Source organism: Dromiciops gliroides, chromosome 2 (assembly GCF_019393635.1).
Source record: "Dromiciops gliroides isolate mDroGli1 chromosome 2, mDroGli1.pri, whole genome shotgun sequence".
Classification (NCBI taxonomy): Eukaryota; Metazoa; Chordata; class Mammalia; order Microbiotheria; family Microbiotheriidae; genus Dromiciops; species Dromiciops gliroides.
The window spans coordinates 417,904,979-417,930,412 of NC_057862.1; the positions used below are offsets into that span (position 1 = coordinate 417,904,979).

The 25,434-nt window shown below is 44.0% G+C and overlaps 1 protein-coding gene across 4 annotated transcripts in view; it reads left to right on the forward strand.

Moving 5' to 3' along the window:
* The first annotated feature begins 18,396 nt into the window (after positions 1-18,396).
* CHST8 (carbohydrate sulfotransferase 8) overlaps positions 18,397-25,434 on the forward strand; it is a 209,366-nt gene continuing 202,328 nt past the window's right edge. Inside the window, exon 1 of one of the 4 annotated variants that reach the window (XM_043980413.1) lies at positions 18,397-19,130. The gene's annotated coding sequence lies outside the window, so the exon portion shown is untranslated. Of the gene's footprint in view, positions 19,697-20,278; positions 20,359-22,367; positions 22,452-25,434 lie in introns of those variants that run through there. The other 3 variants (XM_043980410.1, XM_043980412.1, XM_043980411.1) reach the window with 3 other exon arrangements.

Here is a 25,434-nt window from a genome sequence, read left to right on the forward strand (position 1 = left end):
CTTTTAACGAGCACATTAATTGTTTATATACAAGTAGATGCATACAAAATACTAAGGGGTTTAGGTACAGTGGAAACAGCCCTGGCTTCTCAAAGGACATGGTTTTGACTCCTATGTCTGTTAATTACTTGCTGTGTGACCTTGGGCAAGTCACTTGATATTTGTAGGCCTTAGTTCTTTTATCTATAAAATAAGTGTAATGAATTAGATGGTCACTAGAGTCCCTTTCTAGTCCACTCCAAAGAGCAGTCAAATGTTTACTTGGAGACAATCTCAGGGTAGTGGAAAGATCCTGGCATTCATAGACCAGTACTACCTACTTTCTGTGCCACCCTAATCAAGTCACTTCATCATACTGAGCCTCAGCTTCCCCACCTGTAAAATGAAGAATCAATGCAATCCAACAAACATTTATTAAGCACCTGTGCCAGGTACTATATTTTAGCTAGGAAAACAAAGACCAAGAGGAAATAGTCCCTTCCCTCAAGAGATTTACATTGCCCCAGATTTGGTGGGGGGGGGGGGAGAGGATATAATATGTACACAAAAAGATAAATACAAAGTATATGCAAAGTAATGCAAATCAATTTTAAGAAGTTAAAAATTCTAACAATTAGAGGGTTGAAGAAAGGTCTCATGTGGATACCTGAGTTTTGCCTGGAAGGAAGCTGCCGGGCAGAGGGAATAAGAGAGTAAATCCCAGATGTGGAGGGACCACTCATTAAAAGACAGAGTAGGGAATAGAATATCTGGTAAGAGAAAGAGATAGGAGGACAGATGGATTGTATTGGAGAACAACATATGAATGGGAATAGCCTAAAATAAGCCTAGAACTGTAAGTGGGAGCTAGACTTCAGAGGACCTTAAATATTAAGTTGAAGATTTTATCTTTTATTCTTGATGCATTAGGGGGCCACTGAAAAAAATTTTTTTAAAAGCAGGATCATAGGACCAGAGATCTAGAGTTCAAAGGGACCTTATAGGTTATCTAATCCAATTTTATCACTTGAAGGAGAGGAACATAAGATTCCGAGGGATTAAGTCACTTGCCCAAGGTCATAGAGATAGTGAGTAGCAAGGCTGGGTTGTGAATACCAGGATCTTTCCACTAACATGGGTTGTCTTACACTGGCTCCTCACTATTTCTTACACAAAACACACCATTTCCTGACTTGAGGATTTTGATTGACTGTTTTTCATGCCTAGAACTCCCTCCCTAGTCATCTCCACCATCAGTTTCCCTGGCTTTCTTTAAGTCTCAGCTTATATGTCACTTTCTGGCTTTTTTATGCGATTTCTAATTTAATATTTTATTTTTTCCCCAATTACATGCAAAACCAATTTTTACATTCTTTTTTTTCAAAATTTGAGCTGCAAATTCTCTCACTCCCTCTCCCCCCTCTCCCCGCAATGAGCACAATGAGAAGGCAAGCATTTTGACATAGGTTATATATGAGTAGTAATGCAAACCACATTTCCATGTAAGAAAACACAGTATGTCCCACTTTCTACTGGAAGCCTGTTCTAGTCCTCCTTAATCATCATTCATTTTTTTTTTTTGGTCAGGGCAATGAGGTTTAAGTGACTTTCCCAGGGTCACACAGTTAGTAAATGTCAAGTGTCTGAGGCTGGATTTGAACTCAGGTCCTCCTGAATCCAGGTCTGGTGCTTTATCCACTGCTCCACCTAGTTGCCCCTTGGTCCTCCTTAATCTTAATGCCTTCCCTCAGAGATCACCCCCAAGTTAGCCTATATACATCTTATTTGTATGTAGTTGTTTACATGCTGTCTCCCCCAAAAGACAGTGAGATCCTTAAGAACAGGGACTTTCTTTTTCCTTTCTTGGTATCTCTGCTGCTTTGCACAGTGCCTGGCACATGGTAGGTACCTAATAAATGCTAGTTGACTGACTGCTCTATGCTTTTGAGCATTCTTTGGAACTAATGTTAGGAAAGAATCTTACAGCTCATCTAAGTCAATTTCCTCATTTGACAGATGAGTAAGCCAAGGCCTAGAGCCTGTGCAAGGTCATGTAGATAGCAAGTGGCACTCAAATCTATGTCCTCTAAAGAAGCTTCTTTAAGTGACAGAGCAATGATTTGAACTCAGGTCCTGTGGCTCAAACAAAGTTCATCACTTTTTCTGCTCCAAGCAGTAACTTCTTTAATAGCAGCTAACAAGGGGCAGCTAAGTGGTGCAATGGATTGTATAAGGCCTAGCGACAGAAAGACTCATCTTCCTGAGTTCAAACCTGGCCTCAGATACTTAGTAACTGTGTGACCCTGAGCAAGTCACTTAACTCTGTTTGCTTCATCTGTAAACAATGAGTGGGAGAAGGAAATGATGAATCACTCCAGTATCTTTTCTAAGAAAACCCCAAATGAAGTCACAAAGAGCCAGAAATGACTGAACAACCACAAAAACATTGTCACATCCATTTCAAGAATATCAATTTGGTGACTGTTTGGAGGATGGATTGGGGTAGGAAAAGAATGAAAGCAAAGGACCCTAATTAAGAAGCTATTGCAATGGTTCAGTCAGGAGGTAATGAGGAAATTAAACTAGGATAAATGCTGTCTGAATGAAGACAAAAGGATAACACTAAAGACACTGTACAGGAAAGATCTTTGAGACTTGGGAACTGACTGGTGGAAGATGAATGAGAGGTAAGAGTCAAGGACACCTCCAAGTTTTGGATGGGGTGGTATACCCCATAGAAATAGGGAATAGGAAAAAAATGAGAGGAGAAGTAGGTCTGGGAGAAAATGTGATTTCTGTTTTGGACATTTTAAATTTAAGATGCTGATGGGACATTGGCTGTCCAGTAAGTAGGCAGTAGGTGATGTAGTTCAGGAGAACTGAACTGCATATATAGATTGAGGAGACTGTGTGGAAAGGATAATTGAACTTGTGGAGGCTTCCAAGGTTACCAAGAGAGAAAGTATAGAGAAAGAAAAGAAAGGGACCCAGGACAAAGGCTTAAGGGACTCCCAAACTTAATGGGAGGGAGAAGTATGATGATCCAGCTGACAAGGAAGTCAGACAATTAGGTGGAGAACTGAGAGAGATCAGGATTCTGGAAGTCTAGAGAGTAGCCAAGCGTTTTGTGCTACCTATCTTATAAGGTTGTAGTGAAGATCAAATGACATGTATGTGTGTAAAGACCTTTGCATGTAAAGTACTTTGTAATCCTTAAAAGAATATATATGTATATATACATATACACATATGTGTATATATGCATATACATATATACGTAAAGTATTATTCTTATTAGATGATAGACTGCTCTTTACCCATAATTCCCTTCCCTCCATCAATATCCTTAGTGATGTTTTTTCTCACCAGGAGGCCAAAGGTAAACCAGCCTATCCTTCTGGGAATGGCAATTCAATGCAATTCCATTCATTAAACATTTATTAAATGCCTACTATGTGCCAGCTGTTGAACTAGTGCTAGATGATGGCTTGTGATGAATTGAGTATAAATAAGGCTTTTTATATAGAAAAAAATTCCTGGGGGTCTGCTTTCCCCCCCCTTTCCTCTTCCCCTCAGATACATGAAAGCCACAGTTTTCTTTCCCTCAAAGAAAGGCTAGACTAGGCAGGGTCTGATTGTTAGCCTCGGTTTGTCACACTACATGGCCATTTGATTTCATGGTCCCTCCCCACCACCTCCTAAAAGTCACTCAGTCAGCCAGGATGCATTCAATTCTATTCAATTCAACAAGCATTATTAAGTGTCTTGCTAGCTGAGCTCTGTTCTAAAGCTGAGGGATGATACTCCCACTGGAGCTCACAGGCTAGTAAAGTACATGAGTGTCTACCATGTGACCAGCACCATCCTGCTTTTGTTTAGGTTTTGTTGTTATTCTTTTTAACAAACGTGAATTCGGTTTCATTTTCTTCTGAGAACCTTCTCAGAATTCTGGTCCCTCTTTGTGATACTTAGAGACTCTCTGAGGAATCAAGGTGGCACAGTGGATAGAATGCTGGATTAGGAGTCAGGAAGTCCTGAGTTCAAACTCATTCTCAGACACTTACTAGCTGTGTGACCCTGAGCAAGTCACTTAACCTCTGTCTGCCTCAGTTTCTTTTTTTTTTTTTAGTGAGGCAATTGGGGCTAAGTGACTTGCCCAGGGTCACACAGCCGGTAAGTGTCAAGTGTCTGAGGCCAGACCTGAACTCAGGCCCTCCTGACTCCAGGGCCGGCGCTCCACCCACTGCACCACTCAGCTGCCCCAGTTTCTTTATCTATAAAGTTGGTTTGGGTTGGATTTGATGGTCCCCCAAATCCCTTCCAGCTCTAAACCTGTGATCCTATAGGAATGAAGCTTAAGAAGCCTGGCTTCCTGACTAGTGAGTGAGCTCTCGTGTTTCAATAGCCTTTTTTTTTTAGTAATATATATATGCATATATATATATGTATATGTATATATATATATATATATTTTTTTTTTTTGCTGCGGGGCAACGAGGGTTAAGTGACTTACCCAGGTGCACACAGCTAGTAAGTGTCAAGTGTCTGAGGCTGGATTTGAACTCAGGTCCTCCTGAATTCAGGGTCGGTGCTCTATCCACTGCGTCATCTAGATGCCCCTCAATAGTTTTGCTGCTTCTCCTTTGTGTAAATGGCCTTCACCAAATGTGTCTCTGTAGGCCAGATTCCTACTTGTTTTAGAGTCATAATTCTCACAGTTGTTATTAGACCAGAGGGAAGAACAGAATGGAATTCAGGGAAATGGGGGTCACTAGAACAAAGGAGGGGAAGTCTGAACTCTGGGCACCTGGGTGGGAAGGAGGGGCAACACTTTGACTCTTTAGCCTATGTCCTGGCACTCTGGAAATAGCCCTGGCTGACTATAGAAAGGATTTCTCTGCCTAGTGTAGACCCAGTTATAGGGTCCTATTTGGACCATGGACCAATGGTAGGGGAGTAGGCTGGGAGACCTGGATTCTAGTCCCAGCTCTGCCATCAACTTGTTCTGAGATCTTCAATAAGTATTATCTTTATTGTGCCCCTCAGTTTACTTCTCTGTTGGACTAAACAATCTCTAAGGCCGGCACTGGTCCAAAACTATTAATTCGTGATCAAATAAAAGAATAATTTAATGGAAAAAAATCTCTAAGGCCTTCCCTGGCTCTACCAATCCTTCATCCCCATGATCCATGATAATTCATAGATTCTAATATCTATGGTCTACTTTGACAATCAATTAACCATTCAACAAACATTTATTTATTCATTCAACAAACACCTACTATATGCTCTATACTGTATGCTAGAGGCATAAAGACAAAAATGAAAGAGTACTTCCCTTAAGGGACAGGGGAGACCAAATGGACTTATATACATACAATCATAGCTAGCTAGCATTTATAGAGCACTGAGGGTTTGTAAATTACTTTAAACATATATTATCTCATTTGATCTTCTAAACAAACCTCTAAGGTAGGTGCTATTTTTATCCTCATTTTTCCACATGTGGAAAACAAGTCTGAGAGAGGTTAAACAACTTGCCCAGGATCACCCAGCTAGTAAATGTTTGAGGCAGGATTTGATAAGGTAATTTTTAGATCAGGAAAGGGGATCAAAGAAAAAGGCACTGAAGCTGAGCTTTGAATGAAAATAGGGATTCTAAGAGGCAGAGGTGATGAGGGAGTGCCTTCTAGGAAAAGGAGGCACCTTATACAACAACAAGTTGGTGAGACAGTATCATATGTGAGAGACAGTAAGGAGGCCAGTTTGGCTACTCCAAGGAGAATATGAAAGGATGTAATGCATAATAGGGCTGTTAAGGCACATCGGAGCCAGGGCTGTGAAGACCTTCCAATGTCCAGTAGAAGAATTTGCCTTTGATTCTAGAAGTAATAGGGAGCTGTTAGCCTTTCTTGAGCAGGTGAGTGATATGATCACAACTGTTTTAGGAAAATCCCTTCAGTAGTGGTGCAGAGGAGAGATTGGAATAGAGAGAAACTTGAGGCAGAGACTAATTAGGGGGCTATTTCAATAGTCCAGGCTAGAGATGGGTGAGGGGGTTGACCTTGTGAGTGGATTAGGGGAAGTAACAGATGTGACAGGAGTTAAAGTGGTAGAATAGGCAAGAGTTGGCAGCTGATGGGAAACATTGGGGTGAGAGAGAGTAAAGATTCAAGGGTGACTCCAAGTCAGTGAGGGACATTGTCTTTTATTTTCCCTTGCCCCTTTTTCAGGTCTGTTCTCTCACAGTCTCCCACCCCTTCTTGGCTCCTTGTCAAAAGAAATTTACAATACAGTGTTAGTGAATGATATTGGTTTCCTTCTGTTTACCCCTCCCAGGGGTGGGATTTCAGGTACTACACAAAGATGAAGCACACCCCAGCAAAGAGACTTGGCCTTGTTGCTGTGAATTGAAATCAGAGTGCATCCCCAAAGGGAGATTCTGCAGCATTTGTTAGCAAATAGAGATTCTATTTGCTAACACAGGTTTGTTCCCCAGTGGAATGGGTGACTGACTGCAGGAAGTACTCAGGGGCACCATGGAGGAAGTAAACAAGAGATACCTGTTGCCCACAGGGACTAGAGGACTCCTCACCCTCTGTGAGGTTAAGATTTGCTCACCTCCGGCTTCCTTCTAAAGCAACGGTCCCCCCAGAGAACCCCAGATTGCAGCTAAAGGACACAGTGATTTATGCCCAATCTTGGAAATAAGCACAAGCCTGCTCGCCCATGCCAGAAACCATTTATCCTTGGCAGAGGAGGAGAGAAGCTGCATCTTTTACTCACTTAATCTCAGCAAAAGAGGGCACCCACTTAAAATGCCTTTGGGGTGCAGTTGGTGGACTTTTAGGATACTGGAAACCAGTCTCCTAGACCTCCTTAGAGATTTCTGCCCCCAAGAGTTTTATTAGCTGACCCTTTACCTTGCAGGTCAGGTCTCATCTCTGACAATCCAGGGCTATGTGATTCTCCCAGTGCTTTAGGGAACTCTTTTGGGACAGAGCAGATGGCAAAGCAGAGTACCCATCTCTCTTGGGAGGAGTTTCCTCAATAAGATCTTCTCAATGCCAGTGAAATGACAGGTCTCCTTATCATCGCTCCTATCTCTTCCTGATAATATAGCACTTTCCCTGTCTATTGTCTCATTTGATTATCACCATTTCTCCCTGTAAGGTAGGGAAGGCAGATATTATTACCCCCATTTTGCATATGAGGAATATGGAGTCCAAAGAAGGCAAGTAACTTGCCCAAGGTTACACAGCTGACAAATGGCCGACTTGGGACTCCTAGTGCATCACTCTTTCCACTGTAACACTGTGCCCCCCCCTCCACCCCCCTCCCCACACACACAGAAGAAAGGAATGGAGAGAAGGAGGAGAGTTCTGTCTAGGTGACTGGAAATTGAAAGTAGGGTAATTTGAAAATAAATACAGCTTTATTGCTTTTCACATAGTGAAATTTAACGTAAGCTAACTGCTAACACACAAAGGGCCAGCAACAACCACTATGATATTGCTTAACGCAAGGCCTCCTTCCCAAAAGACCATTACATAAGGATGGGGGTGTTGTTTATTTCTAACATGTTTCTTTTTCTTCTTTTAGAAGGAATTTATCTTGTGGTTACCTTTTGTTATTACCTCAAGTTTCTTTGTGGGGGGAGGGGAACCTCTCCATCCCCACCCTCAGAGTGGGATCACTCCATTGGATTGGGTTCCTTCTCCTTTAAGCCCACCCCTTCTTCGTCTTTTTTTTTTTTTTTTTGGTGAGGCAATTGGGGTTAAGTGACTTGCCCAGGGTCACACAGCTAGTAAGTGTCAAGTGTCTGAGGCCGGTTTTTGAACTCAGGTCCTCCTGAATTCAGGGCCGGTACTTTATCAACTGCACCACCTAGCTGGCCCCTCTTCATCTTTCTTGAAAGCTTCCAACTGTCCAGAACCCAGACTGAGAGTCTGATGACAATGATTACAGAAAGGTTCCCCAAAACTTTAGCCCTCGTCCAATCACACCTTCATCCATTTAATGCTACCCTTACTTGAATGGTCTGGAAGCTAGGGAGGAGCCCAAGAGTGCTGGATTTATCCCATAGCTTCAGCTAATAGAGAAATGTCCCAGATCTTTAAGCAGCCCACTGGGTACTGTACCCTCCAGACCACTGCAGATAGAATTAAAGTCTCCTCTCCACCCCCAACCTGACTCTCCCTTCTGACAAACAAAAAAGTTCCACCACTCCAGGGAGTGACTTTGACCTTTCCCGATGTATCTTTATGCAGGCTTGAGCTACTAGGAGAGAGGGCCTTGGCTTTCAAGTTCTGGGACTGTGGCCAGAGCACAGGTGGGGCCCATTTCAGGGGAATTCAATTTGAAAACATACAAATTTACAAAGTAGATAAGATTAGGTGAAGGTGATAATTTATCATTTTACAAAAAAAAAAAAACAAACAAGCAAACAAGAGAGACATCTCCCTATGGTTCCTTTAAAATAGCCAGCCTGTCCCCTAGTGCTCTTAAAAGAAGGCTCAGGGGGTAGCTAGGTGGCCCTGGAGTCAGGAGGACTCGAGTTCAAATCTGGCCTCAGACACTTGACACTTACTAGCTGTGTGACCCTGGGCAAGTCACTTAACCCTCATAGCCCTGAAAACAAAAACCGAAACAAACCAAAACAAACAAAAAAACAACAAGGGTCAATTTGCAAAATTTCAGTTTCTACATAACTTTCTGGGCAAGGAGAGTGAGATGTTGTGTCACCCTGTAGAGAATCAGCGCCATCCAAGATGGGAAGTTCATGAGGGCAGGGCCTGCATGTTCTCCATGTTCCCATAAAGTCTGCATAAAACCTCCATGCCCCAGATACTCCCAGAACCAAAGCCAGGTTCTGGGGATGAGAAAGGCAGGTGCATTTAAAGCTGTATTAACTCCCTCATGCCACATTGGTTTCTGACCTGCCAAAAGGAGTCCAGCTTCAGTGTCCTTAATGTCACAGAAGAGGGGCAGCTAGGTGGCGCAGTGGATAAAGTACTGGCCTTGGATTCAGGAGGACCTGAGTTCAAATTTGGACTCAGACACTTGACATTAGCTGTGTGACCCTGGGCAAATCACTTAACCCTCACTGCCTCACAAAAAAAAAAAAAAAAGTCACAGAAGTTACCATAAATCCAGCCACAGACATCAGTCAGTTAATATGGGCTGAGCTGAGGAAAAGCAAGGATGGAAATGCAGCAGTCCCTGCCCTTAGAGAGCTTTCTCATATTTAGAGAGCATTTTAAGGCTTCAAAGGACTTTGTAAGCATCACACCATTTACTTCTCACAACAGTCCTATGAAGCAAGTATTATTATTATCATCCCCATTTTGCAGATGAGAAAAATAAGCCAGAGAGAGGGTAAGTGACTTGCCCAGGGTGACATGGCTAGGATCAGGATTTGAACCCAGGAGTCCTAACTGCAAGTTCAGCACTCTGTGCGATACCCTGGCAAGCTTCCTTAGAGTTTCTAAATATCACAGAGAAGGAACAGAACTCTAAGAGATTCTTGGAAGAAAATTAATTCATTTTTGTTCAAAACAACACCCTCCCTGCATCCTATTCTGCCAAGGATAAATGGTTACTTGCATGGATAAGCAACACTGAGCTTATTTCCAAGGTTGGCCATTTCTTTTAATTGGGCAGTTAGAGAGGCACACATACTCCTGTACATGTTTCAGTTACAGTGGGAAAGAATGGGGCCAGCCATTAGAAAGCATTTCCTATCCATAAAGAGTACCTAGCCCCGGGGCAGCTAGGTGGCTCAGTGGATAGAGCACTGGCCCTGGATTCAGAAGGATCTGAGTTCAAATCCAGCCTCCAACACTTAACACTTACTAGCTGTGTGACCCTGGGCAAGTCACTTAACCCCAATTGCCTCAGGAAAAAAAGAAAAAGAAAAGAGTACCTAGCCCCACAAATAGTATTCTGTGGAGGTGGTAGAATCACCTAAGGCCATGGCCTTAAAAAACAGGCCAACATAGTGAATGCAGAAAGAGAAGAGGCCTGAGATACTGGTGTCCTTCCATTTCTAGTCCCATTTTAGGTATTCATTGGCTATGTGAATTCAAGGTTTTTATTTTTAATTTTTAAGATTCACTTTCAATTTTTTGAGTTCCAAATTCTCTCTTTCCTTCCAGCCCCTCCTCACTCCTTGAGAAGGCAAGCAATATGAGATCAATTATACATGCAAAATCATATGAAACATATTCCCATATTAACTGTGTTTCCAAAAAAGGACTAAAAATGAAAAAAAGCTTGCTTGAATCTACACTCAGAGTCCATCAGTTCTGTCTCTAGAGGTAGAGAGCATTTTCCATCCTGAGTCCTTTGGAATTATCTTGGATTATTATATTGATTAGAGTAGCTAAGTCTTTCACTATTAATCATTGTTATAATATTGCTGTTATTGTGTAGGATGTTATCCTGGTTCTACTCACTTCACTTTGCATCACTTCATATAAGTCCAGGTTTTTCTGAAACCATCCATATAAGTAATTTCTTTCTTTTTTTTTTTTTTGCAGGGCAATGAGGGTTAAGTGACTTGCCCAGGGTCACACAGCTAGTAAGTGTCAGTTGTCTCAGGCTAGATTTGAACTTAGGTCCTCCTGAATCCAGGGCTTTATCCACTGTGCCACCTAGCTGCCCTCTAAGCCATTGCTTATAGCACAATAGTATTCCATCACCATCTTATCCCGGCCATGTGACTTTAAACAGGTCATTTCATGATCTTTTCTGCCTCAGTTTCACCATCTTTTAAATGGAGACTATAATTCCTGCCCAGTCTTTCTCACAGTGTGATGGTCAGGATGAATTTTAAATATTCAACAAATACTTAAATAATACCTACAAGATACAAGGCACAGTGCTAGGCACCAGGTACAAGAAAGACAAGAAGGAAACAACAATTGTACCCCCCCCCCACCTTGACCTTACCTTCTACCAGGAGGATGCTGAAATGAATTTTGCCAGAGGCTAAAGATTCTGAAGGGCGGGGATAAGAAGGGAGACATGGATAACTGTGCAAATGCATAGGCAAGAGATGGCATTTTGAGTTTAGGCCTTGAAAGCCACTCACCTGGATTATTGCAATGGCCTCCTAATTGGTCTCCTTGCTTCCAGACCCTCTGCTCTCCAATCCATTCTTCGAGTAATTGATAAATTGGTTTTCCTAAAAGCACCAGTCTGATAGTCACTTCCTAAATGGAAAAGCTTCAGTGGCCCCCAGTTGTCTCTAGGATAAAATAGAGACTTCTCTATCTGGTCTTTTTTTTTTATATCTTTTTTTTTGGGGGGGGGTGAGGCAATTGGGGTTAGGTGACTTGCCCAGGGTCACACAGCTAGTAAGTGTCAAGGGTCTGAGGTTGAATTTGAACTCAGGTCCTCCTGAATCCAGGGCCAGTACTTTATCAACTGCACCACCTAGCTGCCCTCTCTATCTGGTCTTAAAAGCCCTTCATGATCTGACTCCAACCTGCCTTTCTGGGTCTACCACACAACACCCTCCTTTATATATTCTTCATTCCAGACAAACTGGCCAACTTTTTGGTCCCTGTACATGATACTTCATCTTCCATCCTCATGCATTTTGCATTGTCCATAGCTCACACCTTCCTCAGGCCTCTCAGAAGTCCTAGTTTTCTTGAAACTTCAGCTCAAATGCTGCTTTTTACATGAAATTTTTCCTGGTCTCCCCAGCTGCTAGTGACTCCCCCCTTAAATCACCACATATTTATTTGTCTATTCCTTTACACATAGTAGCTGAAGTCACTGGGCTAACTCATCTTGCTCTGAGCCTGATCACTTGTCTTCTCTGGCTAGATTGTGAGGTCCTTAATGGCAAAAATGGTTTCATTTCTTGTCTGTTTCCTTTATGTCCAGCACATAGTAGGTATTTAATGTTTGTTGATTGATTAATGATATTACATCCCCCACCTCCATGTCTTTGCACAGACTGCCCTGACTAGAATGCATCCTTTTCATACTTCTGCTCTTAAAATATTAGCTTCTTTTTAAGGCTCAGTTCAAGTGTTACTTTCTATACAAGGTAAAAGAGACATACTCTACATTGCTAATGTCTTCCTATCACCCCCATAAATTAATTTCTATTTATTGTGAATATATTAGGGAAGTTTGGAGGATTGGGTGGATTTAAGGGGGGAGATGATGGTTTCTGTATTGGATTGAGGTACTAACAGAATATTCAAGTGGAGCTGTCAAGCAAGCAATGGACAATGCAGGCAGGACTAGAGTTCTTCGAGTCATCTGAATAGTCATTATAAGATGTCATTAGAGATCATTAAAGGGAGATAGTATATAAAGAGAAGACCCAGAATAGGGCATTGGAGGACACCATGCTTAGGGGGTGGAAGATGCTTAATAATACAGCAAGGGAGAGTGAGGAGAAGCAGACAGGTAAGAGGAAAATATAGAGAAAAATGTTGGGGGAGAGGTCATGGAAGCCAAGGGAGAGAGTGTCCAAGTTGGGGGGGGGCATGTCTGGTCAACAATAACAATGTCAATGGGGAAAGCTGGAGGAAACAGGAGAGGGTAGTGATATAGATACAAGTAGAGAAGTTAGTTTTAGCAAGGAAAAAGGCCATCTCTTCCTCAGATACCATGGAAAAAGAGAGGATGAATGATGCAGAGAGGTTCTGAAGTACAGAATCGGGGAGACAAAGTAGCTCTAATAGATGGCTTCAGTTTTCTCAGGGAAGTAGGGGGCTAAGTCATGTGCTAAAAGATCCAGGGTAGTGTTGGGGCTTAAAGAGATGGTTAAGAAAAGATGCTTTAGGGAGTTTTCTTAAATGAGGGAAGAGTAAAAAAGGATATTTCTGTAGCACTAAGGACCCAGTTGAGATTAGTTTTCATAAATTTGTGGTGGACCAAGTTTGTACAGTTGCATTACTTACTCACTGGCATTCAACAGTTCAGAGTAGAAACTGAAAAAGCAGATGGTTGGGGTGGCCCAGGGATGAGGACTGACAGGGCAAAGAAGGCAGAAGGACAAAGAAGCAAGAAAGTTAAAACTGAAAGTTAATGCATAGTTGAACTGGTTAACTATAGGGTCAATATTATGAAGAGAATAAAGTGGATCCATTACATGGGTGATGAACACCTGAGAGAACAGGGAGTAAGAGAAGTACTGAAGGTGATAGGAAGAATGAAGAATAGATTTAGGAGTCAGGCAGATGGAAAGCTGGAAGGACAGAAGATTATGATTACAGGCATACCTCAGAGATATTGAGGATTCGGTTCCAGACCACCACAATAAAGTGAATATCACAATAAATTGAGTCACGCAAGATTTTTGGTTTCTCAGTGCATATAAAGTTACATTACACTGCACTGTTGTCTATTAAATGTTCAATAATATTATGTCTAAAAATGTACATACCTTAATTAAAAAATACTTTATTGATAAAAAATACTGTCATCTGAGCTTCCACAATTCCTAATCCTTTTTTGCTTGGTGGAGATCTTGCCTTAGTGTTGATGTCTGCTGCTTGATCAGGGTAGTAGCTGCTGAAGGTTGAGTGGCTGTAGGCAATTTCTTAAAATAAGACCTACAATGAAGTTTTCCCCATCTATTGACTCTTCATTTCACTAGAACACTAGAGGGCGCATTGTAGGGTTATTTTTTTGGTTTTGTTTGTTGGGGTTTTTTTTTGTTTGTCTTTTCTTTTTTTTTGCGTGCCAGATGCGGGTTAAGTGACTTGCCGCTGGGCACACAGCTAGTAAGGTGGTCAGTGTCTGAGGCCGATTTGAACTCAGGTACTCCTGAATCCAGGGCCAGTGCTTTATCCACTGTGCCACCTCGCCTGCCCCCATTGTAGGGTTATTAATTGGCCTAATTTTCAGTATGTTTGTGTCTCAGGGAATAGGAATGCCTAAGGAGAGAGAGAGAGAGAGAGAGAGAGAGAGAGAGAGAGAGAGAGAGAGAGAGGAGTTGTATGGACAGAGGGTTGGTGGAGCAGCCAGGAACACATGCATTTATTAAGTTCATTGTTTGTTGTACCCGCCTCAACAAATTACCATATGTAACAACAAAGATCACTGATCATAGATCACCATAACAAATATAATAATAATAATGGTGAAAAAAGTTTGAAATACTTTGAGACTTACCAAAATGTGACACAGAGACATGACATGAGCACATGCATGTTGGAAAAATAGTGCCTATAGACTTGCTTGATGTAGGGTTGGCCCCAAACCTTCAATTTGGTAAAAATGCAATATCTGTGAAATGCAACAAAGTAAAGCACATAAAACAAGGTACAACTGTAGAGGATATTTCAGCATTTTGAAATCGTGGAGGTAGAATAATTGGGGTGGGGGTGTGATATGTGATCCACATCTGTGGTGGCTGAGGTAGAGTAGACATTTAGGGCCATGGAAATTCAAAAAGCTGATAAACTAGGAAGCCGAAGTATTTGAAGTGATATAAGTAGTACTTAAATGTCCAGAGAATAAGGGGCAGGAGTTGAGGTGAAAAAGATGACTGTGAGGCAACTCCTTGAGAAAGGAGGGGAGAGTCATCTGGAGGGCCAGTAGATGAGAGCAATAAGAATCTGACAGGATGACATATATGATTGGAATGAATTTCAAAACCATAGGGGTTGCTGAGAGATAGAAGTAAAGGAGAGTCTGCAAGGGGTAAAAGAAGAGAAAGGAAAATGCCAGTTCTTCCTAGTCTAAAGTGTCAGTGGTATAGAAAGAAGGAGCAGTCAGCAATGATAAGAGTGACAAGAAACGAAAATTTTTCTGAAGAATTTCAGTTTCCAGGAGGGTAGAATATGAAAATATTATGAGAAGAAACCAAGGATAAAAGGGGAGTTTGCTAATGATAGAGCAGGTGTTCCCAAGGCCACTGTAGGAGGGAAGAGTCAGTCATCAATTGACAATCATTTATTAAGCACCTACTATGTTGTCAAGGCACTATGCTAAGCACCAAGGATACAAAGAAAGGGGGAGAAACCCAGTTCCTATCCTCAAAAAGCTCACAGTCTAATGGAGAGATGACAACATGCAAACAACTATGTATAAACAAAATTTATACAGGATAATTTTGGGGTATCTCACAGGGAAGGTACTAAGATTAAGGGAGACTAGGAAGAGATTCTTTTTAAAAGATAATATTTTATTTTTTCTCCAATTGGCATATAAAAACCTATTATTATTTATATATATATATTTAAAATTTGAGTTTCCAAATTCTCTCAGTACCTTCACCTCTCCTCCTGATAGGATAAGCAATTTAATATAAATTATACATGCAATCATGCAAAACATATTTACATATTATCCACATTGGTAAAAGAAAAACACAAAAAAGTGAAGAAAAACAAAGAGATTGAAAAATAATACGCTTTGATCTATATTCAGATGTCTTCAGTTCTTTCTCTGGAGGTAGATATCATTTTTCATCATGAGTCTTTTGGAATTGTCTTGAATCATTTTATTGTTGACAATTGTTACTACGTACAGTGTTCTCCTGGTTCTGCTCTCTTCACTTTGCATCAGTTTATGTAAGTCTTTCAGGTTTTTCTGAAAGCAACCCTACTCAGCATTTCTATGGCACAATAGTATTCCAATCACAATCATATACCACAACTTGTTTAGCCATTCCCCAATTGATGAACATCTGGGAAGGGATTCTTGCAAGAGGGAATTTTAGCTGGGGATTGAAGGAAGCCAGGGAAGGCTAGGAGATAGAAATGAGGGCATTCTCTGGCACAGGGGACAGCCAGGGAAAATGTTTAGTGTTGGGAGATGGAGTGTCTTGTTTGAGGACAAGGAAATCACAGAGTATATGGAGAGGAGTAAGGTATAAGATTGTGAAGGTAGGAAAGAGTCAAGTCATGTAAAGGGTTTTGAAAGAGAGGAGTTTATATTTGACCCTGGAGGTAATAGAGTTTCTCAAATAGGGGGCTGACACGGTCAGTTCTGTACTTTAGCAAGCCCAATTTGACAGGATAGAATGAAATGGAGGAAGACTTGTAACAGGGAGACCAACCAATAGGCTATTACAATAGTCTAGGCATATAGTGATGAGGACTTGGACCAGGGTGGTGCAGTCAGAGGAGAGAAGGGGACGATATATAAGGAGAAGTGTTCACAAGGTGGGAAGTGACAGGATTTGACCATGATTGGATATGGGGGTGTGAGAGAAAGGAGTCAAGGGATTATACCTAGAGTTATGAGCCTAGTGATGGCACCTTTAACAGTGATAAGAGGAGAAGGATGAGAAATAGATTACAAGTTTAGTTTTGGACTAAATGAGCTTAAGACATCTATGGAAATCCAATTTGGGATGTCTACTAGGGAAGTTGGAGATTTGAACCTGGAAGTTGGGAAGAGATTATGACTGTTACAAGTAGATTTGAGAGTCATTTGAAGAGATGATAATTGACACCATAGCATAGGATGAGATCTCCAAATAAAATAGTATAAAGGTAGAAGAGGAAAGAGCCCAGGAAAGAGCCTTGAGGGATCCCCACTGTTGTCAGGTTAAGGTGGATAAATATCCAGCAAAGGAAACACAGGAGTGGTCATTTAAATAGAACCAAGAGGGGCAGCTAGGTGGCGCAATGGATGGAGCACCAGCCCTGGATTCAGGAGGACCTGAGTTCAAATTCGACCTCAGACACTTAACAGTAGCTGTGTTGACCCTGGGCAAGTCACTTAACCCCAATTGCCTAACCAAAATAAAAAAAATAAATAAATAGAACCAAGAGAGAGCAATGTCACAAAAGGAAGAGGGTGATCAATAGTGTCAAAGGCTTTAGAGAAGGTCAAGAAGAATGATGGTTAGAAAAGGAGGTAGGGGGGCCACTAGGTGGCGCAGTGGATAGAGCACTGGCTCTGGATTCAGGAGGACCTGAGTTCAAATCCGGCCTCAGACACATAACACTTACTAGCTGTGTGACCCTGGGCAAGTCACTTAACCCCAATTGCCTCACCAAAAAAACCCAAAACAAAACCAAAACAAAAAAAAAAGAAAAGGAGGTAGGACTAGTTTTGGCAATTAAAAGATCATCAATGACTTTGGGGAGAGTGTAAGCCAGACTACAAACAGTTAAGAAGAGAGTGAGAGGAAAGAAAATTGGAGGGAAGGGTGGAAACTGAGGAGAAAGTTCAGGAAGAAGTAACAAGAGAAAAGCAGTAAATGGCAATTCAGGAATTTGGGGAGCAAGAGATAAGAGGTTGCCCACCATTGGACAGAAGTACTAGTTGACTGGAGTGGACTGGAAGTCTGTGGCAACAGTGGTTAGAAAAGTTGAAGGAGGTCATTTATTCTGGTAACTCCACAAGGGGGAGGTGGACAATTTGCTTTTTTCTTTCCGTTACAATCCTCCTAAGGGTGGAAAGGGTAACTACTACTACTACTACTACTACTACTACTACTACTACTACTACTACTACTACTACCACCACCACCACCACTCCTCCTCCTCCTCCTCCTCCTCCTCCTCCTCCTCCTCCCACCACCACTACCACCACCACCACCACCACCACCACTACTACTACTACTACTACTATCACCACCACCACTACTACTACTACCACCAGCAGCAGCAGCATTTCTATAGGCATTAAGGTTTGCAAAACTATTATATGTATTAACTCATCTGATCCTCACAACAACCCTGTGAAGGGAGTGCTGTTATCTTCATTTTACAGATGTGAAAACTGAGACTGAGAGGTTAAGTAACTTGCCCGGGGGTCACATACTAGTACATCTGAAGGCAGGTTTGGAACTCAGGTCTTCCCTCACGTCCAAGTTCAGTGGCTCTATCCATTATGCCACCTAGCTGCAAAGGCAGCCTAGATAGTTCTACTACGAAGATAGCATTAGTGCCAGGCTGCAGGCCGAACAGCCTCTCTTTCTTCTTCCATCACACCCCAAATGCACCAAGGCAGGATTATAATCACTGAGTTGTAGTTTATGGGGCAGACATATTCTGGGCTTGGAGAGGGAGTGGTACCCTAAGGAAAATTTTCAAACATTTACTAATGAACCTCTTCTACCCCCTCCCCACAAACACAATGACTTCTCATCCTGTGGTCCAGGTCTTATCAACCACAGTCTACAAGGTCTCAGACAGGCCTTGAGCCCTAGGGATTGGCATTGAGAGGCAGGACCATTTTGAGTGACTTGGAACCCTTCCCATTCCTCTTGTGCTGGGAGCAGGCAGATCCCTCTATCTCCAGTTAAGGCCTGAGCTGAGCATGCCTCTTGCCTGGCAGTGAACCCAAGTCCCCAGGCTATGTTTCAGAAGCATTGTGGCCAAAGTTATGGCTGGCGGGTAGGGGTGAGGGTGGTTTAGAACATGACACTCTTCGGGATCCGGAGGGGCACAGATCAGGACCTCTGGGTAACCTCTTTCAGCCTGTGCCTTCAGGAGCGTGTAGTCTCAGACAGGTCCATAGGGACTGCTCTCCTCAAGCAAGAGCCTGAAAGTTGAAACCCCAAGAGAGAGGAAGGCCAAGGAGAGGACATTCTGCTTTCGGGATCGCCGGACGACCCAGACAAGCTCGATCCCAGATCGTACCACTCCCTCACTTCCTCGTTGTCTGCTTTGCCTCGCCCCAAAGCCCACTCAGCTCCATCCCTCCCCACTTCGCCCTGCCTCAAACCCTAACCTTGCCCCGAAGTCCACTTGGGGATTCTCGGACTTACGTCCTTATTAGTAACGCCAGGCGCTGACTCCGAGATTCCGAAAGCCCAGCGCGGCGCCGCGCCCGCAAGCCCGCACCTTTGCGCCCCGCGCAGCGCACCTAGGCACACCCCAGAGCTGCGGCCAGGAGCGAGCCTCAGGCCTCCCCAGAGGCAGAAGCAAAGGCTAGGGGACCCAACACTGCCGAGCCAGCTCTTCCCTCCTCTCTCCTAGCCGGGCTGTGGCGGAAGGAGGGAGGAAGATAAGGAGGCAGCAGCAGCAGGCAGGAGCTGGGCGGAGTGTCCCTGGGCCCCCTCCTCCCAGGGATGGGCGGGGGGCGCTATTCCCCAGCCGCTCCCTCGAGGCAACAGCATCACTTTGCTGGGAGTCTTCCCAGCTAGGGAGCCGGGCCGGCGGCGGCGGCGGCAGCGGCGGCGGGAGAGAGCGAGCAGAGGGGTGGAAGGAAAAAAGGTGGGTGGGAGGAAGAGAGAGAGGGAGGAAGGAAGAAAAGGAGAGAGGAAGGGCAGGAGAGAAATAGAGGGAAGCAGCAGCCTCTTCCCTCGGATTGCCTGTCCCACTTTCCTCCTCCCCAGCCGAGTTTGTTCCCGTTGGTCAGAAGCCGGGAGCCAGGATTTGGGCACAGGGCTGGACTGCTTGAGCCTAAGCCCGAACCCGAGCAGGAGCTGGAGCTGAGGAGAGCTGGGCTCGCCTGCGCTCGCTCGGATCGGTTGCACCGGCTGGGCTGGGCTGGGCTGGGCTGGGCGGGCTGTGTTGGGTTGGGCTGGGCTGGGCTGAGCTGCGCTGCGCTGCACTAGGCTGGTGGACCCTCCCGGCTGCCCGGAGAGGAGTGAGCCGGACGGGGGCAGCGGCTAGCGCCGCTTGGGCTCTGGAAAGAGGGGACACGGTCGCAGAGGACAGCTTCTTGAGTCCCCCTGGGCTGGAGGCGCCGGCTGCTCTGGGACTTCACCGCCTGCTGCTGCCGCTGCCGTTGCCGCCGCCGCCTGTGCTGCTGCTACTCGCTACCACGGCTCGATCAGGTGAGTGAGTAGCTGAGCGCCCCGAGCCGGCGCGGCTCTTCCGGAGCCCCCTGCCCTCCCCCTCGCGCCTGGGGTAGGGCCGCGGCGCCCTAGGCGGCCGGAGGAAGAGGTAGGTGGCTGGCGGAACGGCCGAGCTTCCTTCGCCTCCAGCCCTGCCTTCTCTCCATTTAGCGGTTTGCCGCCCTCTCTCCGCTCCTCAGGGGCCCGCTGGGGCTTTTCGTGACGTGAGCCCGGCACTTAGGGGAAAAAAGGGGCTCCTGGCTGCGGAACTTTAAATAAAATGAAAAGTCATTAAAGTGCAGATAAGGTGGGACTAGCGCTGCCTTCCTCCCGGCCGGGTCGAGCGACCCCGGAAAACACTCACCTCTCTCTGCAAGAGCTGGGGTTTGGGGGTGGGTGGGGTGGAAGGAAGGGGGCGAATGAAGCAAGGTATACAGCGAGCAGGGTTTGGGGGGAAGAGGGGGTGGGCCATGCTGGAGCCAAAGCTGGGTGGACTTTCATCACCTCTTCCGTACAAGAGTTGGAAGCTCCCGGAGAAGGGAAAATACCTCCCTTATTTCCTAGGGTTTATTATCCTATAGGAAACCGCTGTGGGGATTGAAAGCTCCGGACGCATTCGTAAGCGAGGTGTTTGGCGGAGGTTTTGATTTGTTTGTTTTATGGTGAGTTTTTTCTTCTAGGTAATGTGTGGTGTGGTTGGTGATGTCTTTTTAATACCAGAATTTTATTTAGAGGTGGCTGGAGGTGGGAGAGAATCTCTAAGTGAAAACTACTGGGATTATTTTCATTCTTTTTTTCTGTATTTAGCATTTTTAAGCTTTACTTACAAAATATAAATTATTGTCGTCCCCCATGCTTTCCCCATACCTAAAGATTTGCCTTTTTCCGGGGTCCTCAAGCTGGTTTGGTGCACGTTTGTGTCTAACTAAATTTGGTTTGAATTGCGGAGGGGGTTCCCCTTGCTCCCCCTCATGGTTGGGTGGGGAAAACTCGGTGGAGTCAGACCTCCGTAGTCAGGAAAGAGGCACAGCCATTTAGGCATATACCCCGCTCAAAGAAAGCCTCTAGGGCTTTGGGAATTCCTAGCTCTTGATCCGGGGGACAAGATCCATAGAATTGGGAAGTGAGCTGTTCAGTTTATACACCAGGTCCCTGCGACGGTGAGCCTAAGACACAGGCCAGGTCTAGAGTCTTCTGCTCTAACGATTGGCAGAGCGACTACTCCGATCGTTACTATGTAGAGAAGTGGAAGTTCAGGTGAGAGGACTGGAAGGGATGCTTTTTAAAAAAATTGCCCATTTTGGGGCCTACTTTTCTACGTTCCCCAGAAATGCTCTCTCTTCATGAAACTTTTTTTTCTCTCTGAGTGTATCTTTTCCTCACCACACTCCTTCTTTAACTAGGTCCCCCTTAAGTAGCTGTTGTTACCAGGGTTCAGACAAGAGCCTTCAGTGAGAGGGGCTCCCTCTCTCATCTTCCATCTCACTTATTCTACCAGAAATTCAAGACTTTTCTCACTCAGATCCTGTCATTTGAAAGGCTGAGCTGGGGTGAACTTTCAGACCGTAAAGCGGATCTGGGGATCAGAGCTTCCTTTGCCGAATTCAGACTTACTCATCTTCTAGTATGGCCCCTCGAGTGCCTGCTGGAAGTTTGTGGATTGGTCTCTACCGAGAGCAGTGTGATATTAGATAGAATACAGGATTAGCAGTTTGGAAACCCCAATTGTTTTATAATATTCAATCACCATGCAATGAGGGCCCTGAAGAGAAAGGTTTTACAAATTTCTTCTTCTGAGCTTCATTTGACAGTCTCTTAGGGCCTCTTCCAGGTCTGATAGTCAATGATAGGGAGCTTCGAAGTCATTGCAGAGGAGGAACCAACAGTTGATGTTGTCTGTCTCCCACATTGTTCTGTTTTCCTTGGCCCCTCAAATTTTAATGGAAGACCTATCTCTTTGGGTTTCATCCAATATTAATGTTAGGTATTTCTCCAAATAGAAGTGGCTAGAGAACAAAAGGAGAGCTGCTCTTTGGTGTTGGGACTATCTGGCCCCTCTGGGGGTTTGATGTGCCTTAAACAGAGAGTCTGAGATCTTACTACCCCGTTCCAGACTCCACACTAAGTAGCAACAACATGGTGCAGTGGGGGATAGGGGGACAAGGCAGTTGGAGGGAAGTCCTGAATCTGGAGTCAGAGGACATAGGTTAAAATCCCATCTCTGCCATTTACCAACTGGATGACCTTGGTCAAGTCACTTAATGAGGGAGTTAGACCACATGAGCTCCAAGATCCATCCCTTCTAGTTCTGAATCTAAGATTCAGATGATCCTTGAGATCCCTTACAGCCCCCAAGGGTCTGTGATTTCACATGTCCCCAGGGTGGGTGGAGACAGGGGAGACGCCTAGAAATAGTATAACCACTTTCCCTTCTCTGGGTGATTTTCTGAAGGCAAAAGTATCCTTTGCTTCACCTTGGACTAATGCTGATCAGGAAGGGGGAGTGGGTGGTGGATATAGAAGGATATGTTTTCATAATTCTCTGTTCAGCCTTCCTGATAGCAGCTTTGTGAGGTAGGAAGGATAAGCACCCAGCTCCTTTTTGAATTCATGAGCTTCTAAATTAAACTTTTGCCCACACCTGCTCTCTCCACCCAGCCAAAGAGACTGGAAGAGATTCTGGGTGCCTGGAGTTCTCAGACGGTGTATTTGGAGAATGATTGAGGAATGAAAGGCGAATGGAGTTGGCTACAAGGTAATAAGAGGAGCTCCAACTTAGATCTGATGCCCAGGGAATAACCTATAAGGAACATACCCAAACCTAGCCCCTGAGAAATGGGTAATCAATAACTGATTAACACAAGATACTTACCGGGTGAAGAATGCCCCTTCTCCCATCGACGCCAGACCATACCCCTTTGGTGTGCCACGTTGTGCAGTAATGCACACTCCAAACCCAGTCCACTCTGCCCTGATACCTCGACAGGATATTTATTTACCCGGGACCCAGACTGTGTGAGAGTGAATTATGTTCCCTCAGCATTGATTTTTTTAAAAGACCCAAATTAAAAAGTCAAGGCTTTCTTAGCGTAAGGTCAAGGATTAATTATTTACATGGAGACATCAATCAGCAAGTGTGGATGACTTATTTATAAATCACCCAGGCTGCAGAAGGCAAGGCTTCTTCTGATTTTCTGTCACTGCCAAAACATGGAAGATCCAAGCTGGGCCCGTGTGACCTTTGGGTTTGGGGAAGTTTTCCTCTCTGCTGGGCATCTGGAAGAAGATGCTTTGTAACTTGGGGTTGCTTTCTGATGTGCCTTTTTAATCTTGTAAGCAGAATGTCACTTGGGAAATTTCATGCATATTTGCTGTGTTTCAGTAATGAACATTTACTGATTACAGGGGCATCTAGGGAATTTAGGCTTTTAAACATTTATTCAAATCTCTGTTTATGTAAGCTAATAAGTCTGGAAAAGTTCAGGAACTCACTTTTTTGGGCCACATGGTTATTTAAAAAAGCATGCCAGGGGCTCATCTCAGTCTTTGGTCCTCCAGTTCATTTTTTAGAAACTGTAACATGAGATGGGTCCTATGTGGAAACTGTGTGAAGATGCATCATCTTGTTATCCCTCACAATTAATGCCAGAAATCAATTGCCTTCCATGCTTTTATGACTTTGCTGATCACAGACAGGATGGCACTGTAAAAGCTTTATTGCTATGTGTTGATTACTTCTGTGGTGGGAAGGAGACAGCTGAGGAAGTTTGCAGGGGAGACGTTGGTGCTTGAGAATCAAATCACAGAGTACTTTGAGGGTCAGGGACTTTCTCAGAGCTTCTTTGAGGTCTCCCAGTAGTGCTTGGTCTAATGCAGACTCTGTCTGGCCTATTGGCTGGGTACCAGAGGTGCTGCATATTCTATACCTGCTCCATGTGCCTGCTTCTAATTTGGAAAAACATACAACTCAACCTCCCCAGCTCCTTCTCTGGTTTCACTGTTGCCAAAACATTAAAACTTCTCATCAAGAGGACATGATAACATAGCCTGGAACAGTAATGTGGGGTAAAAGAATTCACTTTCTGATGAATAATGAATGCCATTAGAATCAGTAAACATTGTAGAGGGGAATTAGCCAAACCATTAGTACATAACAAGTTACACACTCAAGGTTAATGTAGTGGTTTAGAGAAGGCAATGGCTTTTGTCTGTGGGGTCTGCCTTACAAAACGATCAGTTAAAGGACTGTGCCAGAACACATGGATGGCTGGGATTTTCTGCTGATAAATGAAATCCTTTCTGTCCAAAGTGTCAGGATGCCTAAGTGCTGGGGAGGTCTGCGCTGAGAGAGCAAACTATACCACATGAGTCCCATTACAGGTGTCCTGAGCAGAGGAACTCCTATACCACCCTCTAGGCAGGCTGTTGTTCAGGTCCATTCAGACATGTCTGACTATTTGAGACCGGTCGTGGACCATAGGCATGCCGGGCCTTTCTGTACAACTTCTGATTTGAGGGGCTCATCTTCTGATGTCCATATCTTTGAGCATTTTAATACTGTCCATGGGGTTTTCTTGGCAAAGGTACTGGAGTGGCTTGCCATTTCCTTCTCCACTATGACCTGGTCCTTCTTGGTAACCTTTCGATGGCATAGCTCATAGTTTCATTGAGCCATCAAAGCCCATCCACCATGACAAAGCAATAATCCAGGAGGGGCAAGCTACCAAAGGGCTATTTTGTATCCTGTTTACACAAAGGGGAGCCAAATGAAACCCCTGGGTACCAATGAATGGAAAATTAAAGGGGGCTAAAGTAGTACTCTTTCCAGCTTCCATTCTTTTCAATTTCTTGTTGTGACCTCAAGATTGACCTTGAACTGGAAGGAACCTTCAAGATCACCTAGTCTAGACAAAATTAACCACACATAAGGATCCCTGTAGTTGCATATGGGTTTAGTTTTAAAAAGTTATGTTATCTATGTTTTATTAGATTTTATTATTTTGTTAAATCTTTCCCAATTCCATTTTTGAAGCAGGCATGTTTGACACCTGATAGTCCAACCCCTTCATTCTTCCGTAGGAGAAATCTGAGGCACAGGAAGGTAGCTAGGTGCCAATTTGGATAGAGCACTGGACCTGAAGTCAGAAAGACCTGCATCAGACACTTAATAGCTATGTGCCCCTGGGGCAAGTCATTCACTTCTGTCTGTTTCCTTAACTGTAAAATGATGGATAATACTACATCTACTTCCCAGAGCTGTTGTGAGAATCAAATGAGATAATATGATGTGTCCCAACTTAGTGCAGTTTTAAGTTTTAATGGTTTAAAAAACTGCACTAAGATTTAGAACACTATATAAAGCGCTTTGCAAACCAGTCATTTGTCACTACCAGAAATGCTAGCTGTTATCATCCTCATCCTCATCATTATTCAAGGTCACACAGGTGGAGAGTGGCAGAGGCCAGATTTGAACCTTGTTTGTATAATACTCCAACACTGTTAGGAAAAATATGGACTTCTAGCATCAGGAGGGAGGCAGATGCCTGTGAGAGGGCCTGGCTGGTTAACAATGTACTTAGGGTTGGGTTAAAAATTCCACTTTAGTCCCAGCTATGGGCAGGAGGGGGGAATGCCTGTGTTCACATCAGTTGACAAGAAGGAAACAATATTGATTCTCTCTCAAAAGCACCTTTTGGAAGTCCACGGGTTTGCACATGTACATTCCTGGGGGTCTGGGC